Genomic DNA, 13626 nt, shown 5'->3' on the forward strand with positions numbered 1-13626 from the left:
CTAACTTCAGAACTATATGAATTCTTAAAATGAAATCCAGTGCTGCTGATTTCGCCAAGAAAAGTTTTTGCAGACTACTGTGTATGTGTTTAGAACTATGCTATGAACCCATAACTTGTCAACTAAAATGTTACCAAATGTATAATTGATTTGACACCATAGAGATAAAATGTGTCATGCTATCAATTTAGTTTGACAACTATAAGTTACAATTTTTTTTTTAAACTACGCATGAGAAATATGTTGAAGGACTATGGATAAGAAATAAAGATAAAGTAGATTTAGACTAAGTACAACTTGTCGTATACTCCAGGTCTCCCCCCATGTTATACTCTATATACCCATTAAGAGTCAGACTAACAACATTGAAATCTTTTAGGGGTTGTTTGGATTGTGCCCGATCCAACCCCGCCAAACTATGGCAACACGCCACCCTGGAAGTATTAATCTCACAGAGCGGGCCGTGAGTGGGCCAGCCCAATTAGGTGTCAATGAATCCGGTCTTGGGAACCTTTTAGAACGTTTCGGTCCATTTTTTCATTTCTTTATTTTGTTGTTGTTTCCCTCACGGATTTTTTTGTTTTTTCTTTTGGTTTTCAACGGTTTTTTGGGGTTTTAATGGTTTTTACCTTTCTATCCCGGTTTTTATTGGTTTCTTTCTTTTTTTATTTTTTCTCTGTTTTCTTTATTTCTTTCTCAGTTTTCGTCGGTTTTTTCACTGGTTCTCTTTGGGTTTTCTTTTTTCTTTGCTATAACTTTAGTTTCCCTTTGCTCCTCACTGGTTTTCTTGGTTTCTTTCTTGGTTTTCACATTTTTTTCATTTTCGCACCTTTTCTTTGTTTTCTATGTTTTTTGTTTGTTTCTTTCTTGAATTTTCTATTTTTTGCACCATCTCCCCCCGGTTTTCTTGTTTCCTTTTTCTGTTCGGTTTTCTTTCATTTGTTTCTTATGTTTCTTTCATTTTTAATTATTTCAGCACATATCTACATTTTTGTTACACAACGTACATCTTTCGTACACATCAAGAACATTTCATAATACATGTTAGACATTTTTCAATAAATGATTAATATATTTTTTCAAGTAAATCAAATACTTTGATGTATATGTTTTTCATATACATTGCACATTTTTGGTATACATATAAAACATTTTAAATATAGATTTAACATTATATATGTATATGATTTTTTTTCAAATATATGCTTGGATGTCTAATTTTTTCGTACAGAAGATACATATTTCTTAAACACCCGACACATTTGTTTATGCATGTTCAACATTTTTCACATACAGTTAAACATTTTTCAAATATATGTTTAACATTTTTGAAAACTTATACTTTTTGTTGTCTACTTTTTTCCATACACATTGTATATTTTTTTCTATACACCAGGAACATTTCTTATATACATGTTTAACACTTTTCAAATACATGATTAATACTTTTAAAAATTAATTTTTGGAGTTTGCTTTTCCCCTAAACATCGCTCTATTTTTATATACATCAGGAATGTTTTTAATATACAGTTTATACAACATTAACATATTTTCATATACATGTTTTGATATATATTTTTTCATACACATTTACAAAAAAATTATATATTAATTTTTTTTGTACATGTTTAACATTTTTTTATGAACGATTAACATTTTTCAACTTCTGTATATGAACTGATATTTATAATAGATGTAATCAGAAATTTTTGAAATACAAGCAAAATTAAAAAAATAAAGCAGAAAACCCAATGCAAGGATGTGAAACAAAACAGAAGAAATAAAAGTGCTGAAGGCCTGTCCGTGCTGGGCTGGCCCAATCGGATGGCTGCCTGAGTTAAGACATCCTATTGTCTCGCGTCAAGCGAGACATAGGAGCGCCTGCACCACATACTCTTTTTACCTCAAAATAAGTCCCACATACTTTTTTTTTCAGTTGAAACCCGTCCCACATACACATGCGTGCCAAGCAAACAGATGCACATGTACTCACTTTATTTTTATTTAGTCCCCGTATTTGCTTTGCTCAAAGTCAAGCTTTGTAAATTTTGACAAAGTTTATTATTATTGAAAGTACTTTCACATCACATTGATTTGTTATGATAAATGTTTAGATTATTTTCTATAAATTTGGTCAAACTTTACGAAGTTTGACTTTAGTCAACTCTAATATGTAGAGTAAATAAAAACAGAGGGAGTACCTACGTTGGCGATTTCCTATTCGTCGCATTTTGCGACAGAATGTCGAGGCTACACACATCCTTCGCTGCAACATGGGACGGCCCAAACAACAAACAACAACAACAAGAAGAACAAAGCCTTTAGTCCCAAACAAGTTGGGGTAGACTAGAGGTGAAATCCATAAGATCTCGCGACCAACTCATGGTTCAGGCATATGGATAGCAAACTTCCACACACCCCTGTCCATAACTAGTTCGCAACATGGGACGACCCACATTTTTTTTGTGGGTGAGCATCCCGGCTTTGGGAAGACTAGAAGGTTCTGACCGGTTTTGGGAACCTTCTAGAAGGTTCCTGAATCGGTTTCGCCTTCATGATTTTTTCCTTTTTCCTTTTATTTTTTCTCTTTTTTACTTTTCTTCTCTTTTTCAGTTGTTTTTTCTTCATCGTTTTTTCGGATTCTTCTCTTTTTTATATTTAATTTCCTTTATTCTTTTTCTTGTTCCAAACAATTACAAATTTACAAAAATGGTTCATGTTTTAAAAAATTGTTTTATTTTTTCTAAAATCTGTTCGCAATTTAAAAATGGTTAGAAATCTCAAAATTGTGTGCAACTTTTTGAAGTATTTCCTAGTTACGCTGCTCCTTAGACTTTGGGTGCCTCATTTGTCACTACTAGCAGGCAGAAGGCACACCTAGAAATTTCAAACAATGTTTAGAAATATTAAAATTGTTTGCAACTTTTCAAGTATTTCCTAGTTACGCCGCTCCTTAGACTTCGGGCGCCCCATTTGTCACTACTAGCAGGCAGAAGACACACCTAGAAATTTCAAGATGGTTAGAAATTTCAAACAATGTTAAGAATTTTAATAAAAGAAATCTGTTTGCAATTTAAAAATGGTTAGAAATTTTAAACAATGTTTTTTGCTTTTAAAATTTGCTTGAATTTTCAAAAAAGGTTCATCATTTCAAATTTTGTTCTTAAATTCAAAAAATATTCAAAATTTCTAAAGATATTTACGTTTTAGAAAAATGTTCCAGAATTTTTAAAAATTGTTGTATTTATAAAATAAATGTCCGGAATTTCAAATGATATTCTTGTTTTCAAGGTTTGTTTACAAAACCAAAATGTTCACGTTTTCTTGATTTTTTTTGGAATTTAAAAATTATTTGCGTTTGTCAAAAATTGCTTATAATTTGAAAAAATAGATCGAAATCTGTAAAATTGTTTGCAACTTTTCAAGTACTTCGTAGTTACGCTGCTCCTTAAACTTGGGGCGCCTCGTTTGTCACTACTAGCCCGTGCATATTTGTGGTATTTTTTATTTGAAAGTAAGAGAAGGGGTCACAGTTGGTTGGGAAGATTTTTTTTTGACAGATTCCAGAAATTTTCATTACACATTGGCAAAACATGTAAACATAATTATGATCTGGAATCAATTATTTATTATTTGTCACTTACAACTTTCCAAGAACCTAATACTTCTCTGCGGGCCATGGTGCTGGAGGGCGTTGCTGGAAAAAAAATGTCATATACACAAACTGAGGTCAGATGGCCTGCAAGTGCATATTGCTATTGTAGCACTTTCGTGATAAATAGAGTGTCGAACCCACATGAAGCGAATAGGAAGGCACCACAAACCCCGCAGTTATGCTGTCACTTAACGAACTACGTACGCACCCAAACCATAGTTTGGAAATAGCCTACTTTAGTAAGTTGCTAGGAACACAAATAAAATGGATAGTGTTTACTAAATTACGAACAAGAAATAAAAGACAGAAAAGTAAAGAGACTAAACTACGTGAAACGGTGCTTGAGTAGTAAACGTTGCCGAGGGAATTGGAGTCATCACCACAAGTATGATGCTGACAATACATGATGAACATGACTCTCTAATTGTATCACTAAGCCACTTGTATATGATCTCGCGTGGGCGGAGCCATATAAAGTACTCATCCCCACCAAGGTTACTGTGTACCGTGCTTCCCCACTCCGGTTATCACAACGATGATTAAGGGGAGTGAACTCCCCGTGGTCACGGCCTTAAATTCTAGGGTTCTCTACTAATCCCTATTGCAATGATCAGGAGGAAGCGAGAATGTGTCCTGTCACCACCTACCCTCCACAACTATCCTTCTCACCAATATGACTTGCCTGAAGTCCACAAGGGGATAATGTTGTGTGGGTGTCCTTGACAACACCATGAGACAATCAACGCAACACATATAAAGAGAATATTGGACAACTTATTAAACAAAGTACTTATCATTCAAGGGTTCACCCAAATCCTAAGAACTAACACAACTACTCAAACATCATAGAGGGAGAGGGCAAGTTACAAGCCGACATGAAGCCGGTGGAGGAGAGGACCATAGCGGCGCCGGTGATGGTGTTGACGGCCCGCCAGCGGTGAAGACCGCACCGACCCAAAGGCCGGTGCGCGTGGTGGAGGCACCCCTTCTTCTTCCTCTTGGTTTGGCCCTTCTCTTCTCTATGGAGGTGGTTTTGGAGAAACAATGGAGATGGATAATGGCTGCGTGGATCAATGAATGTTGATGGAGCATCAGAGACGGCGGCAAGGGTTGTGGATGACTTATATGGAGAGCCTCCCTAGCCTCCTCCCTTGATGAGCTTCATCCAGGGGCTCACAATGAGCCTAATCCTACCCAATCTCTTCTTTACGAACCAAGGATCCCGTGGGATCGAACGGGTACGAAATCTGTGAAGAATTCCGTCAGGAAGGGCAATTTTTGGAGCTGTCTTGACGTCAAATGACTGCTCAAACGACCACGAGAACGCCATCTTTCCTGCTATCCTTTTGTGTAATCTCTCTCCAGTAAAACGACCGCCATTTCTTCATACGAACTCGGAATTTGAAGTTCTTGAGCTCGTTGAATTCGTATGAACGATGCCGATACATTTATAGTCTTAGATCTTGATTTGGAGCACTCTAGAAAAAAAATGAATTTTTCCGACCCTCGAAATGGCTAAGTTTGCCCCCTGACTGACCCCGTTTTGAACCCATACTTGCTCTTTTCATCGTGCTTGTTCCCAGGTTGCCCCAATACACCTATAGACACAAGAAAAGAAGGAAAACTAATAAACCCAAATAAATACACAAATGTGCAATGATCGCAATGAAAAGCGCAAAAACGGTAATCATGCATAATGGACATACATTTGGTTCAATGAGACATGATATATAAAGAGAACATGCAAAATATGAGCTCTAAAAATGCGTAAAATATAGAGCCATCATGGTCACTGCTAGAACAAATGGCATAAACATTGGTAGCACCATACTATCAAAAGAGGTGGAAGCAGTTTACAAATCTCACAGAAATTATCAATTCGAATTAAGTACATCACTCCCCGTCTTCCAATTCTTTTTACTGGTAGCACCATAATGTTGGGGAACGTAGTAATTTCAAAAAATTTCCTACGCACACGCAAGATCATGGTGATGCATATCAACGAGAGGGGAGAGTGTCGTCTACGTACCCTCATAGACCGTAAGCGGAAGCGTTATAACAACGCGGTTGATGTAGTCGTACATCTTCATGATCGATCGATCCTCAGCACCGAACTTACGACACCTCCGTGTTCAGCACACATTCAGCTCGGTGATGTCCCGCGAACTCACAATCCAGTAGAGCTTCCGGGAAGAGCTTCGTCAGCACGACGGCGTGGTGACGGTGATGATGAAGCTATCGACGCAGGGCTTCGCCTAAGCACCACTACGATACTACGATATGACCGAGGTGGATTATGGTGGAGGGGGCACCACACACGGCTAAGAGATCAATGATCAATTGTTGTCTCTATGGGGTGCCCCCTGCCCCCGTATATAAAGGAGCTAGGGGGAGGTGGCCGACCAAGAGGAGGGCGCGCCAAGGGGGGAGTCCTGCTCCCACCGGGAGCAGGACTCCTCCTTTCCTAGTAGGAGTAGGAGAAGGGGGAAGAGAAGGAGAGAGGGGGAAGGAAAGGGGGGCGCCGCCCCCCTCCTTGTCCAATTCGGACTAGAGGGGGAGGGGGCGCGCTGACTGCCCTAGCCACCCTCCTCTTCTCCACTAAGGCCCAATAGGCCCATTACATCCCCCCCCCCCGGGGGGGGGGGGGGGGGGGGAACCCCCCCGTACTCCGGTATATGTCCGAAACCTCCCAAAACACTTGCGGTGTCCGAACATAGTCGTCCAATATATCGATCTTTACATCCCGATCACTTCGAGACTCCTCGTCATGTCCGTGATCATATCCGGGACTTCGAACTACCTTCGGTACATGAAAACACAAAAACTCATAATATCGATCGTCACAGAACTTTAAGCGTGCAGACCCTACGGGTTCGAGAACTATGTAGACATGACCGAGACATGTCTCCTGTCAATAACCAATAGCGGAACTTGGATGCTCATATTGGTTCCTACATATTCTACAAAGATCTTTATCGGTCAAACAACATACGTTGTTCCCTTTGTGTATGTTACTTGCCCAAGATTCGATCGTCGGTATCTTAATACCTAGCTCAATCTCGTTACCGGCAAGTCTCTTTACTCGTTCCGTAATGCATCATCCCGCAACTAACTCATTAGTCATATTGCTTGCAAGGCTTATTTTGATGTGCATTACCGAGAGGGCCCAAAGATACCTCTCCGACAATCGGAGTGACAAATCCTAATCTTGATCTATGCCAACTCAACAAACACCATCGGAGACACCTATAGAGCACCTTTATAATCACCCAGTTACGTTGTGACGTTTGGTAGCACACAAAGTGTTCTTCCGGTATTTGGGAGTTGCATAATCTCATAGTCACAGGAACATGTATAAGTGATGGAGAAGGCAATATCAGCAAACTAAATGATCAAGTGCTAAGCTAACGGAATGGGTCAAGTCAATCACATCATTCTCCTAATGATGTGATCCCGTTAATAAAATGACAACTCATGTCCATGGCTAGGAAACTCAACCATCTTTGATTAACGAGCTAGTCAAGTAGAGGCATACTAGTGACACTATGTTTGTCAGTGTATTCACACATGTATTATGTTTCCGGTTAATACAATTCTAGCATGAATAATAAACATTTATCATGATATGAGGAAATAAATAATAACTTTATTATTCCCTCTAGGGCATATTTCCTTCAGTCTCCCACTTGCACTAGAGTCAATAATCTAGATTACACAGTAATGATTCTAACACCCATGGAGTCTTGGTGTTGATCATGTTTTGCTCGTGGAAGAGGCTTAGTCAACGGGTCTGCAACATTCAGATTTGTATGTATCTTGCAAATCTCTATGTCTCCCACTTGGACTTGATCCTGGATGGAATTGAAGCGTCTCTTGATGTGCTTGGTTCTCTTGTGAAATCTGGATTCCTTTGCCAATGCAATTGCATCAGTATTGTCACAAAAGATTTTCATTGGACCCGATGCACTAGGTATGACACCTAGATCGGATATGAACTCCTTCATCCAGACTCTTTCATTTGTTGCTTCCGAAGCAGCTATGTACTCCGCTTCACACGTAGATCCCGCCACGACGCTTTGTTTAGAACTGCATCAACTGACAGCTCCGCCGTTCAATATAAACACGTATCCGGTTCGCGATTTAGAATCGTCCGGATCAGTGTCAAAGCTTGCATCGACGTAACCATTTACAACGAGCTCTTTGTCACCTCCATAAATGAGAAACATATCCTTAGTCCTCTTTAGGTACTTCAGGATGTTCTTGACCGCTGTCCAGTGATCCACTCTTGGATTACTTTGGTACCTCCCTGCTAAACTAATAGCAAGGCATACATCAGGTCTGGTACACAACATTGCATACATGATAGAGCATATGGCTGAAGCATAGGGAACACTTTTCATTTTCTCTCTATCTTCTGCAGTGGTCGGGCATTGAGTCTGACTCAGCTTCACACCTTGTAACACAGGCAAGAACCCTTTCTTTGCTTGATCCATTTTGAACTTTTTCAAAACTTTGTCAAGGTATGTGCTTTGTGAAAGTCCAATTAAGCGTCTTGATCTATCTCTATAGATCTTGATGCCCAATATGTAAGCAGCTTCACCGAGGTCTTTCATTGAAAAACTCTTATTCAAGTATCCTTTTATGCTATCCAGAAATTCTATATCATTTCCAATCAACAATATGTCATCCACATATAATATTAGAAATGCTACAAAGCTCCCACTCACTTTCTTGTAAATACAGACTTCTCCAAAAGTCTGTATAAAACCATATGCTTTGATCAAACTATCAAAACGTTTATTCCAACTCCGAGAGGCTTGAGATCGGGCCTACTATGACGAGACACAAAATGTCATCGAATAGCTAATAACGTCACAAATTACCCCTAAGTGACGTTTTATGGGCGTCACAAGGATCGTCACGGAATCCCCGTCACAGATTATTCCTAGTGACGGCGCGCGCAAAATAACATCACTGGATATAGGACCTTCAGTGACGTTCTCTAGAACATCATCAAGTTGTTACTTTTGTGACAGTCGATTAATGTCACACGCTACGAGAAAAAATTCCATATTGCACCATATTCAGTGATGTAGGAACGTCACAAATTCATGCCACGTCAACACCCAAGAAGACTATCCCACAGCTAGCATCATTAGTTTCATTATTGGTGAAGATGACACCACATATATTTGATTTATTTTGAATTTAAATTATGACAAATGATTAAATCCACTATAATCCAAATGCATATGACAATAATTATTTAATTCATATGAGATTATATAAATATAAGTTAAGATCCAAATCACATCATAAATTTATGATATTATATATTTAATCGTCTCAGCCAATTCGTCCTATTGTGTTTCATAGTTAAAATTAACACTGACTCACGAGTTTGACAGAAGAATAGACAAGTTGAAAAGCAATATTTAGATAAGTAAAGACCACATGTGTTATCCTGATGATTGCAATGTATGATTCAACAACTATCTTTCCATCGCAAAAGGATGGCCTTCATGCACCATTAAGTTTGGATTAGGACTGCTAAGTTGCTTGCTGAGTTGCTTGAGCCCTTAAGAGAAAACCAATCAGGATATCCGTCTCTTGTTGCTTCTTTTGCCATGCTTCATTCTTCTCTTGCTCGATCTTCTTCACATCTTCCAATTATTCGTGTTGCTTCCTCTACACCTCTTCAAATGCTCTCGCTTGTGCTTCAAGTCTCACCACTAACTCCTCTCAGTGCCTATAAATTGACAAAACATAACAACATTGCATCTTGATGAGATGAAAACAGACAAGATAAAAAGGTGAGAGTACCACTAAGAAGCTTACAATCTATCAAAATATGAATGTAAAATAGAGAGGTGCATTATTAAATGTTAAGGCAAACATATGGATGGGCAAATGAAACAGTAAACTGAAGAATAACTTATAATGGTAAAAAACATGCATAACTAAGAGATAAATTTCATTTATCATTCTGAAAAGGAGCAAGCATCACCGATAAGATATCAAGTTAGTAACCTAGGCAAGAAGCAACTATGCTTGGACAACAACTTTTAGATCAAACTCAACCAACCTATATCATTCTACTAAAAAGCAAGCATATAAACCAAACAACAAATCATACTAGATTTCAGGATTAGAAACCATGCATTACAATCTTATTCTCATGCCTTTGTGTTGTAGCAGCAAAAACCATGTATTTCTCATTACAAGAATTATTATTTTTATGTTACTTTGGATTATTGGATTTGGATCAAACCATATATAAACAGCGAAGCACTCCTCAGTTTGTTACAAGAACTGAAGACAAATGTCTTATTCACAAGTATTTGTCTATGCATTTTCTTACTATCATGAGGGCACTATGCACAGGTAGAAAAGCATGAAAAAATAAACAACAAGAACACAACAAGAAACAAGACAAGTACCTGTCATTTGCATCTCTCGCCTCTCTATCCTTTTGCTCAATTCTTTCTTCTAGAACTCAGATCCTTGCTGATGAATTAGAGTTCCCAAATCTCCCGGATCTTGATGCATAACTCATGCTGGAAAGGAAGGTGCTATGGGCGTTTTCTTCCTTTAGAACTTCAGCCACAATCATTGAATCGAACACTGGTTGTCACTTCTGATTGTGTTTCCCTTTTCTTTTCCATTGCATTCTATTGTATAAAGGAAAACATTGATGCTCAAGTAAGGCAAAGTTCATATGATGGATACACTCGATCAATATGAGAATCATTTCAAGTCAAAAACAATAAAGGAAGAAATCTTACATAAGCTAGATGTGTCGGCTCGCTCATGCTGTTAGTATGGGTCTCTTTGAAAAACTCAATGGGACTTGGCTCCTGATTATTGTACTTGCCGTTTTCCTATATATGAAAATCTAACATTACCACTCCATATATAATGACAAGATCCGATAGACATAGGACTAGAAGTAAGGTATTTGGAATGCTTACAATTTTGCTGAAAGTGGAAACATAAGACCTAATTAAAGCCAGTGAATGCACACTGATGTACACATTATTCAAGATGTAAGTCCACACGATATATTAGCATTGCTTTGGACATAGCAAGAGTGGCTTCCCCTTCATCTCTCAAAGCCCCTTCCTAGAGCTTACATGAATATAATAAAGTAGATAAGTTAGGATGCAAGCACGGGATGCACTAATATCGTGTATAACTAATTGTTAAAGTGAAATTAATGGAAAACATTTACTCTTGCTTGCACTATGAGTAAGCATATTGATGGAGGAGTACTTGTAACGTAACTGACTGATTTAGCTATTACAAGTTGGCTTCGCATTGGTGGTAGACAAAAAGAAACTAGATTGTGTAAAATAGTCATAACTCGTAAGCAGGCAGCAGTGCCAACAAGAAGTTCATGTCAGAATGTATAAATACAAAATGAAGATCTCACGCATTGGGATCTAACAAGTAAAGAAATCAACATGCATGGTGCAGCTGGGTCACAGTCAGGGAGAAGCAGCCAGCAAGCCAATAAAAACAAGACTAGAATGTTCATAATAAAAAACAGCAAAAATATATGATTACCGGAGCTACTGGCATAGTTTAGAAACCAGAAAGTTTACTACTATTTCAGAATTAAGGCTCGATGGATGGTGTTGTATGTTTGCAAAGTAGGAGCAGGTTGATTTTACCCAGCTTAGTATGTCAGCTTAGTATGGCATAGTTTAGAAACCAGAAAGTTTACTACTATTTCAGAATTAAGGCTCGATGGATGGTGTTGTATGTTTGCAAAGTAGGAGCAGGTTGATTTTACCCAGCTTAGTATGTCAGCTTAGTATGGCATAGTTTAGAAACCAGAAAGTTTACTACTATTTCAGAATTAAGGCTCGATGGATGGTGTTGTATGTTTGCAAAGTAGGAGCAGGTTGATTTTACCCAGCTTAGTATGTCAGCTTAGTATGGCATAGTTTAGAAACCAGAAAGTTTACTACTATTTCAGAATTAAGGCTCGATGGATGGTGTTGTATGTTTGCAAAGTAGGAGCAGGTTGATTTTACCCAGCTTAGTATGTCAGCTTAGTATGGCATAGTTTAGAAACCAGAAAGTTTACTACTATTTCAGAATTAAGGCTCGATGGATGGTGTTGTATGTTTGCAAAGTAGGAGCAGGTTGATTTTACCCAGCTTAGTATGTCAGCTTAGTATGGCATAGTTTAGAAACCAGAAAGTTTACTACTATTTCAGAATTAAGGCTCGATGGATGGTGTTGTATGTTTGCAAAGTAGGAGCAGGTTGATTTTACCCAGCTTAGTATGTCAGCTTAGTATGGCATAGTTTAGAAACCAGAAAGTTTACTACTATTTCAGAATTAAGGCTCGATGGATGGTGTTGTATGTTTGCAAAGTAGGAGCAGGTTGATTTTACCCAGCTTAGTATGTCAGAATATAGTAAAAAAACTAAAGTTTACCATGTATCTGCTTTTATCAAGTTCTGGGCGTACTGAAAATGCTTGTGGGCTTCAGACGCTTAACATCATGGGTAGCTAAATTAGGAGAGGCATGTCAAAGATTAAGTTTAGTTCTCTTTTGACTAGTACTGTAGACAAAAGTACACTGATACAGAGCTATGCATCTCCTGAAGGAGTCAAAATCAAGTGCAGTCTCAGTCTTTATTCAGTTTTGACAGCACTAGTTAAGGACTATTTATGGGACAACAGAACCACAAACATAGAATTCAGTTTCACGTTTTAACATAGATAAAGTGGTTGCATCAAGCAACTAGTTTATCCTGACATATAGATACAGGGATACAAGGATGCACTGCTTCCTGCTTGTAATTAGTTCTCCTTTTATATGCTGCATACTTTAGTTCATGTGTTTATGTTCATCTGATTATGACACCATACAACGATCAAGAGCATCTAGTTTTATTCATTACAGCAGGGTACAACCATCAGATGGTTAACATATAATTTTCTTCTGAATGCAAGAGTAGCCATACAAGCACATGGAAGCAAAAGAAATCTCCCAGCTAAGGCCACACATCTCATACCTAACTGAACTTTTCCATAACGGCTAACAGTGCTACAGTAGCATATATTCAGGTTCATCCCTTTTGACAATAGCAGGCTATAACAAATGCAAAACCATGGTCACTATTGCGGTTTTGCACACGGACCTATTAATAGGATATCAAGTAAAGTTATCTAGCAGGAGGTTCAGGCTTTTTAACATCGCAGGCTGTAGCAAATCCTAATTGCAGAGAAGGGCGAGGTGATTAGTACTAGTATGCATGAACCCTAATCATTGAACGCCAAGGGGTGGCTGGATGAGGAGGGCGGCATGAGGAAATCACCGAAAAGTCATCGGTCGCTGGGGAAAAGAGAGCCGGGTGCTCACTGGGCGGGTTGATGCGGTGGGTCCAACCTCGGCAGCGGGGCAGCCTCCTTCAATCTGGCGTCACGGGTCGCTGCAGTTGGGGGAGAAGAGGGCCGGGTGCTCGCGGGGCTGGATGTTTGGGTGGATCCGAGCTCGGCCTGTAGGGCGACCTCCCCCGATCTGCCGCCGCCAGTCGTTCCAATCGGGGCTGTAATCTTGGGGAGAAGAGAGCCGGTTGAATCGGGGCAGAAGAAAGATGCGGGGTAGGCAGTGGCTCTTCGTGGGTGAAAAAGGAGGAATTTGGCTGGGTCCTTGACGAGTGGGGACACAGTGTACACGAGGAATGATTTATTTTCAGGATTTATCTTCCACTCTAATAGTACCATGTAATTCATTTACTTCAAAATAAATATCAAATGATTATTAAAAAAAGGAAATCTTATATAAACATTATGATTCAGTATTTTTCCATGTAGTTTTTTTTATATAATTGTAAATAAATATGCCGAAACTTGTACACAATGGTCTTAAATATGTTTTTCTCGCCCACAAGGATTCCTGCGGCATCGATCCGGACCACAACGGAACTGGTGGTTTGATTTTGATCGGAATC

At 38.8% G+C, this 13626-nt stretch overlaps 1 long non-coding RNA gene across 1 annotated transcript; it reads right to left on the reverse strand.

The window, feature by feature from the left end:
* Positions 1–9070: 9070 nt before the first annotated feature.
* Positions 9071–13300, reverse strand: LOC125546240. The gene is made up of 4 exons (XR_007300506.1): positions 10627–13300; positions 10441–10536; positions 10096–10326; positions 9071–9404 (listed from the first exon to the last, which is right to left on the reverse strand). It is a non-coding gene; the product is annotated as an uncharacterized LOC125546240 (long non-coding RNA).
* Positions 13301–13626: the final 326 nt, after the last annotated feature.

The sequence above is a fragment of the Triticum urartu genome, chromosome 3, assembly GCF_003073215.2.
Source record: "Triticum urartu cultivar G1812 chromosome 3, Tu2.1, whole genome shotgun sequence".
In the NCBI taxonomy this organism is placed as follows: Eukaryota; Viridiplantae; Streptophyta; class Magnoliopsida; order Poales; family Poaceae; genus Triticum; species Triticum urartu.